The sequence below is a fragment of the Echinops telfairi genome, unplaced genomic scaffold (assembly GCF_000313985.2).
Source record: "Echinops telfairi isolate 266 unplaced genomic scaffold, ASM31398v2 ScPeMD7_7467;HRSCAF=8505_1, whole genome shotgun sequence".
Lineage (NCBI taxonomy): Eukaryota > Metazoa > Chordata > Mammalia > Afrosoricida > Tenrecidae > Echinops > Echinops telfairi.
The window spans coordinates 5157747-5163892 of record NW_022111368.1 but is presented as its reverse complement, the minus strand read 5'-3'; the positions used below and the strand labels follow the sequence as shown (position 1 = coordinate 5163892).

The 6146-nt window shown below is 38.4% G+C and overlaps 1 pseudogene; it reads left to right on the top strand.

The window, feature by feature from the left end:
* The window catches only part of LOC101638904, a 156639-nt pseudogene that overhangs the window by 121553 nt on the left and 28940 nt on the right, over positions 1 to 6146 (top strand).

Here is a 6146-nt window from a genome sequence, read left to right as displayed (position 1 = left end):
GAAACAGCTAACTGTTGACCTGGACAAAGGGACTTCTACTGGACCGCCCTAAAGCCAGAAGAGATATGAGGAAATCACTAAGGAAGTCGGCACTTACATTAAGAAAAGTGGCTACAACCCTGACACAGTAGCATTTGTGCTAATTTCTGATGGGAATGGTGACAATATGCTAGAACCAAGGGCTAATATGCCTTGGTTCAAGGGATGGAAGGTTACCCAGGAGGCTGGCAATGCCAGAGAAGCCACAGTGCTTGAAGCTCCAGATTGCATCCTGCCAGCAACTCGCCCAACTGACAAGCCTTGGGCCTGCCTCTCCAGGATGTCTACAAAACTGGCGACATCAGCACTCTCCCTGTGGGCAGTGGGGAAACTGGGGTTTTGAAACCTGGCATGGTGCTGGAACCATTGCTCCAGTCAATGCTACCACTGAAGTGAAGTCTGCTGAAATGCACCATGAAGCTTTGAGTGAAGCTCTGCCTGGGGTCAACGTAGGCTTCAATGTCAAGAACGTCTCTGTCAAAGATGTTTGCCGTGACAATGTGGCTGGTGACAGCAAAAATGACCCACTAATGGAAGTACGTGGCTTTGCTACTCAGGTGATCATCCTGAACCATCCAGGGCAAATCAGTGCTGGAGACACACCTGTGCTGGATTGTCTCCCTATCCACATTGCTTGCAAGTGTGCTGAGCTCAAAGAGATGATGGATCATCCTTCTGTCAAGAAGCTGAAAGATGGCCTCAAATTCTTGAAGTCTGGTGATGCTGCCCTTGTGTCCATGGTACCCAGAAAGCCCATGTGTGTGGAGAGCTTCTCTGATTGTCCTCCTCTGGGCCGTTTTGCTGTCCGAGACAGGAGACAAACCGTTGCTGTGGGTGTCATCAAGGCAGTGGACAAAAAGGCTGCTGGAGCTGCCAAGTCACCAAGTCTGCCCAGAAGGTTCAGAAGTCTAAATTAATATTACCCAACACACCTGCCACTCCAGTCTTAATCAGTGGTAGAAGAATGGTCTCGGGACTCTTTGTCTCGATTGGCCAGTTAAGTTTCATAGTAAACGGCTGGTGGATGATAACATTGTCAAAGGAATGCTTGTGGACCATATGTTTCTTTTTAGTGTGGCAGTTGTAAGTTACTAGTTTTTAAAATCATTACTTTTTAATTGGAAAACAACTTGGCCAAATATTTGTCACAAAATTTCGAAACCTATTAAGACAAAGTTTAATAAACGGGAAAAACACGTTCCCAATGTAGACACCAAACCAGGTAAATTTTCTGTAACTTGGGAAAGATGGGCGCCACCATAACAAATTTTAAAGTGGAACATCAGTGAACCAAATGACCGACTGCTCATCACAATGCCAAACAATGTGACTGACTTTGTTTTAAGTCGTATCTGCATTTTCTATTGAAATCCCCAAACTGATCCTTTGGATTTCTGTTATGTAGAGCTAACTACAAAGCGACATTTGGTCATGTCAAGTGGACTGCCAGAAACACAAACCTATGCTGGAAGAAGCACACCAGAATGTCCCTCATCATCGATGACCGAAAGGCTTCCTCTCACCTACGCTGGACACATGTTCTAAAAAGGACATCGTGCTTGGTAAAGTGGAGGGCCAGTGAAGAAGGCCTTCAATGAGATGAACTGACACACTAGTTTCAACAATGGATTCAAACATAATAACAATAGTGAGGATGGGGGTGGACCAGGCAGTATTTTGTTCTATTGGCATAGGGTTGCTGTGAACTTATCTGCTCCTTTAGAGAGTGACAGTCTCTAAAAACATGGGTGGGGTAGCTTTGAGTTGGAAGTGACTCAATGGCAGTGGACTGTGGCTACCATGTGGTTCACTGATTCTATTGCTTTGAAGTAAGAATGTGGAAGAGCTGTCTGACTTCAGAAGTCTGGCGGCCTAGTGTCTACAAACTAGCTGATCTGCAAGAGAAGGATGAATCTGTCTGTTCCCATAAAGAATTGAAGTCTAGGAAACCCAAAGAGACATTGCTACTCAGTCCTGTAAGTGCATGATGAGTCAGAAATGCCTGAACAAGAGTGAGCTTGGCTTTTGTTTCGTTGTCAGATCTCAGACATTGTAAGTGTGGAGTATGGTGTGTGGGGGGGGCCGATCTCGGGCATTAAAAGCATACAATTAAAATAAGGGAAAATTAATTTCATTGAATAAGGAAGACCAAAGAGGAATCGGTGGATGTGATTTATGGTGCGAGTGGAGAATATTAAAAGTACCATGGACTGCCAAAAGAACACACAAATGAGTGTTGGAAGAAGTCCAGCCAGAATGCTCCTTAGAAATAAGTACATGCCCCCTTCCAAGCACTTGGTAATATAGAAATAAGCTCAGTGAAAAAGAGAAAGATAGTGGATGACATGCATTTACCAATGGCTGCAGCCAGGGGCTCAAACAGCAATGCGACGATGGCACAGGGCTGAGCTGTATTTTGTTCTGTCGAGTACAGATGAATCAGAATGGCAACAGCATCAGAGTTGAACATGATGCAGTGACAACAGTGGTGAAGGTGCTCACCGTACGAATTGAACACTTATTCTGCGGGTCGGCGAGTCAGGTTGAGGGTGTGAGTAATTTCCTCATTTTTAAATTAAGTATTTCATTCATGAATATTCAATGCAGAGAAACAGTTATATAGTGGCTATTCTGGGTCACCTTTGGCCCACAGATATGCTTTGCTCTGCACAAACAAGGCTATAAACATTGGGAATGTTCACAGAAAAATTTGCATATTTGCATCACTTGAAAATTCTGACTGGGGTAATGGTGAGCTTCTATCTTTACCCACATATAATTAGCAAGGGCTGGTTTCTCATTTCTCTTTGGGTCCCAGTTTGCTACAATCTCCTCTGCTATCGACTTTCATACCACTGTTTTGATTCAGTCACGGATGTTATCTTTGCAAACCCTATGGATTTGTATTTGTAATTTCTGAAGGAATAAAATAGTACTATCAGTCTTGTAAATGTTACTCCTGTGTTTTGCCTGTTCTTATATATTCTACAGGACTGCGTGTTGGATCTGATCTGCTTCGTGTGTTTGTGTATGTGTTCAGGTTTGAACAACGGGCTCATGTTTGTACAAAAGATCAGTTTAGGGATCTGTTTGTATTATACATGGCTGAGTCTTCACGAATCTACTTCCACAAAGCAGACTGGTTGCTGTGTAAAATTCCCAGTCTATATCCCATATCCAAACAGTTACCTTTTTTTTTTGTCTCTTCTTGCCTCTTTGTCTTTTCACACCCACAGAGCTCCAGCAATTCCCCAGTCTCTACATCATTATTTCTGGCACTAGCAAGAGATTGAAGAGAGAGAGAGAGCTTGATTTACAGGTTCCCCTTCCTTTTAACAGCTGCTGCCTCTTTGCCCCTCTTTGCAAGTTTTGTTTACTTGTAAGTACCTGGCCTTGCAGAATGTACTACATCATTGCACATTTGGGTTTATTTTCTATACACCTGTTTTTAAACATTTTGAGTATCTCTGACTCAGTCGCTGGTCCTGAGAACAGCATGATTACTTCTTGGAGTGGACACAGTGATGTCTGTTAGTTACAGGTGAAATGGTGGAAATAACAGGAAGCATCTTACTACCTTGTCTCAGGTTGTCGCTGTGTTTTGGAGTTCTTCTCTTCTAGCAAAGCTCACCAGAGCTGAGGGAATTTTTCTGTTTCCTCCCTATGCCTTATATTTGGAAGTTGTTTTTCCCAAATTCTATCACTGAGTGGATAGTCTTAGTTTCTAATGATTGTGTGTGTTTAATGGGTTTCAAAAAGCTGGGGAAAATAAAATAATATGCTAATGGAATTTTTCACAAAATTTGCCTTTTCGTAAAGGCAACCATTATAGAATATGTAAGCCCCATTATAGAATATGTAGCTTTATCCCATTTTCCCTCATAGATATTTATTGGTAAGTTAAAAGCAATTACAGACCAGACAAAGGTGAAAACAGTGATAATAGGGTGATGATGTTCATTATATAAATTTAACACTTAATCTACACATGGTTATGTAATCAGAATGTCCTTTAAAATTTTTAGAAAATCTACATTTTTAAAAATTTTACGTTTTATGGCAATGAACCCCTTCTGTCTATTGGCTTTCAGAATTTTGTCTTGCATGAAGACTTGTCTGATGGGAACTTAATAATTCTGTGTTATCAAGAATCTGAAATAGAAACCCTAAGCTCTGTGGACTGATCACTTATATCAAGACTATTTTATTCATTCACATTAAGGATTGTATTTAATCCACATATATCTCTGAAGAATTATTATTTTTCACTTAATCCATGTTGCAGAAATATATCAAGAGTCTTTGTTTAATACAGAGAATGTTTCCTCAAAACATTTCAATCCTCTCTCTCCATTTTTAGGTGCGGTGACTATAAATTTTCTTGGTGGATATATAAGGTAATCACTTAATAATTTTAAGTGTAATACTAGAAAGCAGCATGTTATAGAGCATAAGGCAGAGGAATTTTCACTATCTTTTTGGGTCCATGTGGGCTTCTCTAAGTGAACTTCCTGATTCAAGTGGTGACATTTGGTTACCTCATTACAGGTGAAGAACTTGACTCAGAATAATAAAGAATTTGGGAAATGACATAAAGACATGAAGGGATACATTTTCTTTTTAGTTTACAATTATCCAAGAGTCACTTATTTTTACATTTTTCAAATTTGGATAGTAATGCTAATTTTTTCTGTTTAATAAACCCTTAATGTTTTCTGAATACAATATGCAAGTATAAAAGAATATGAAAACTACTATGACCTATCTTTTCAGGTCATCGTGCTATAAAATTACAAATCAAAATCAGGAAGATCCAAAAAAATCAGTTGCATGATAATTAAAGAACTCATTTACTTAAAAACCACAGGGTAATTGAAGGTATATTGAGTGCAATTAAAAATTCCCTCGGGGCAAATGAGAACAAAAGAACAAAATACTAAAACCATTGGGAAACAGCAAAAGTAGTTCTCAGAAGGCAATTTATAGCAATAAACACACTTGTAAAAAAGGTAGAAAGAGCTAAAATAAACATCTTAAGCCTAAACCTACAATAATGATAACATGACCAGCAAAACAAACCCTCAGATACTAAAAGAAAATAAATAATAAAGACTAGAGTAGAAGTAAATGAATCAAAAATATTTAATAGAAACAAAATCAGTAAGACAAGAGATTAGTTCTTAGAAAGCATGAGCAAAATTGATGAACCACTGGATAAAACATAGGAGGAAAAGCAAATATTACAAATAAGAAATGAAAGGGGTGCCATCACAACAGAATCGCCAAAACAAAAAAGATAATTACATTCTAATTACGAAAAGTTGTCCCAATACATTTGAAAACCCAGAAGAAACTGATGAATTTCTAGAAACACATGATATACCTAAATTAATTCTGATTGATGTATAAAACATTAACAAACCTATGATACAAGAAGATCTGAATATTTAAAAGCTGTCAACATCAAAAAGTCTAGGACAAGAGAGTTTTACTGGAGAATCCAACCAAACATTTAGACAAGATTCAATACCCAGTCTACACAAACTATTCAAGAATATAGAAAAGGAGAATATCTACCAAACTCATTTTATAAAGCAAGCATAACACCAGAACAGAAACCATAGACCAGTATCTCTTATGAACATAGATGCCAAATTTTTCAACAAAATTCTGGCTAACAGAATTCAACAAATCATTTTTAAAACTTCATCATGATCAAGTGGGATTTATAATAGCTATGTAAAGATTGTTTAATATTAGAGAAACAATCTATGAAATCTACTATATAAATAAAACAGAAGGAATCATATGATTATGTCAATCGATGCAGAAAAGTCAATCTGTAAAACCACTCAATGAAATATGAATAGAAAGGGTATTCCTCAACATAGAAAAGGCTATAGTATATGCAAAACCACTGGCCAGAGTTCCACTGAATGGAGGGGAATGAAAGCATTCCTCCTCCAAATAGGATTGCTGTTTATCACCACACTTATTTAACATAGTCTTGAAAGTCTTAGCCAGAGCTACAAAGACATCAAAAGGATACTAAAGGCATCTTTAATAGCAAAGGGGAATTAAAACTCTGTTGTATAGAAAATGCCAAA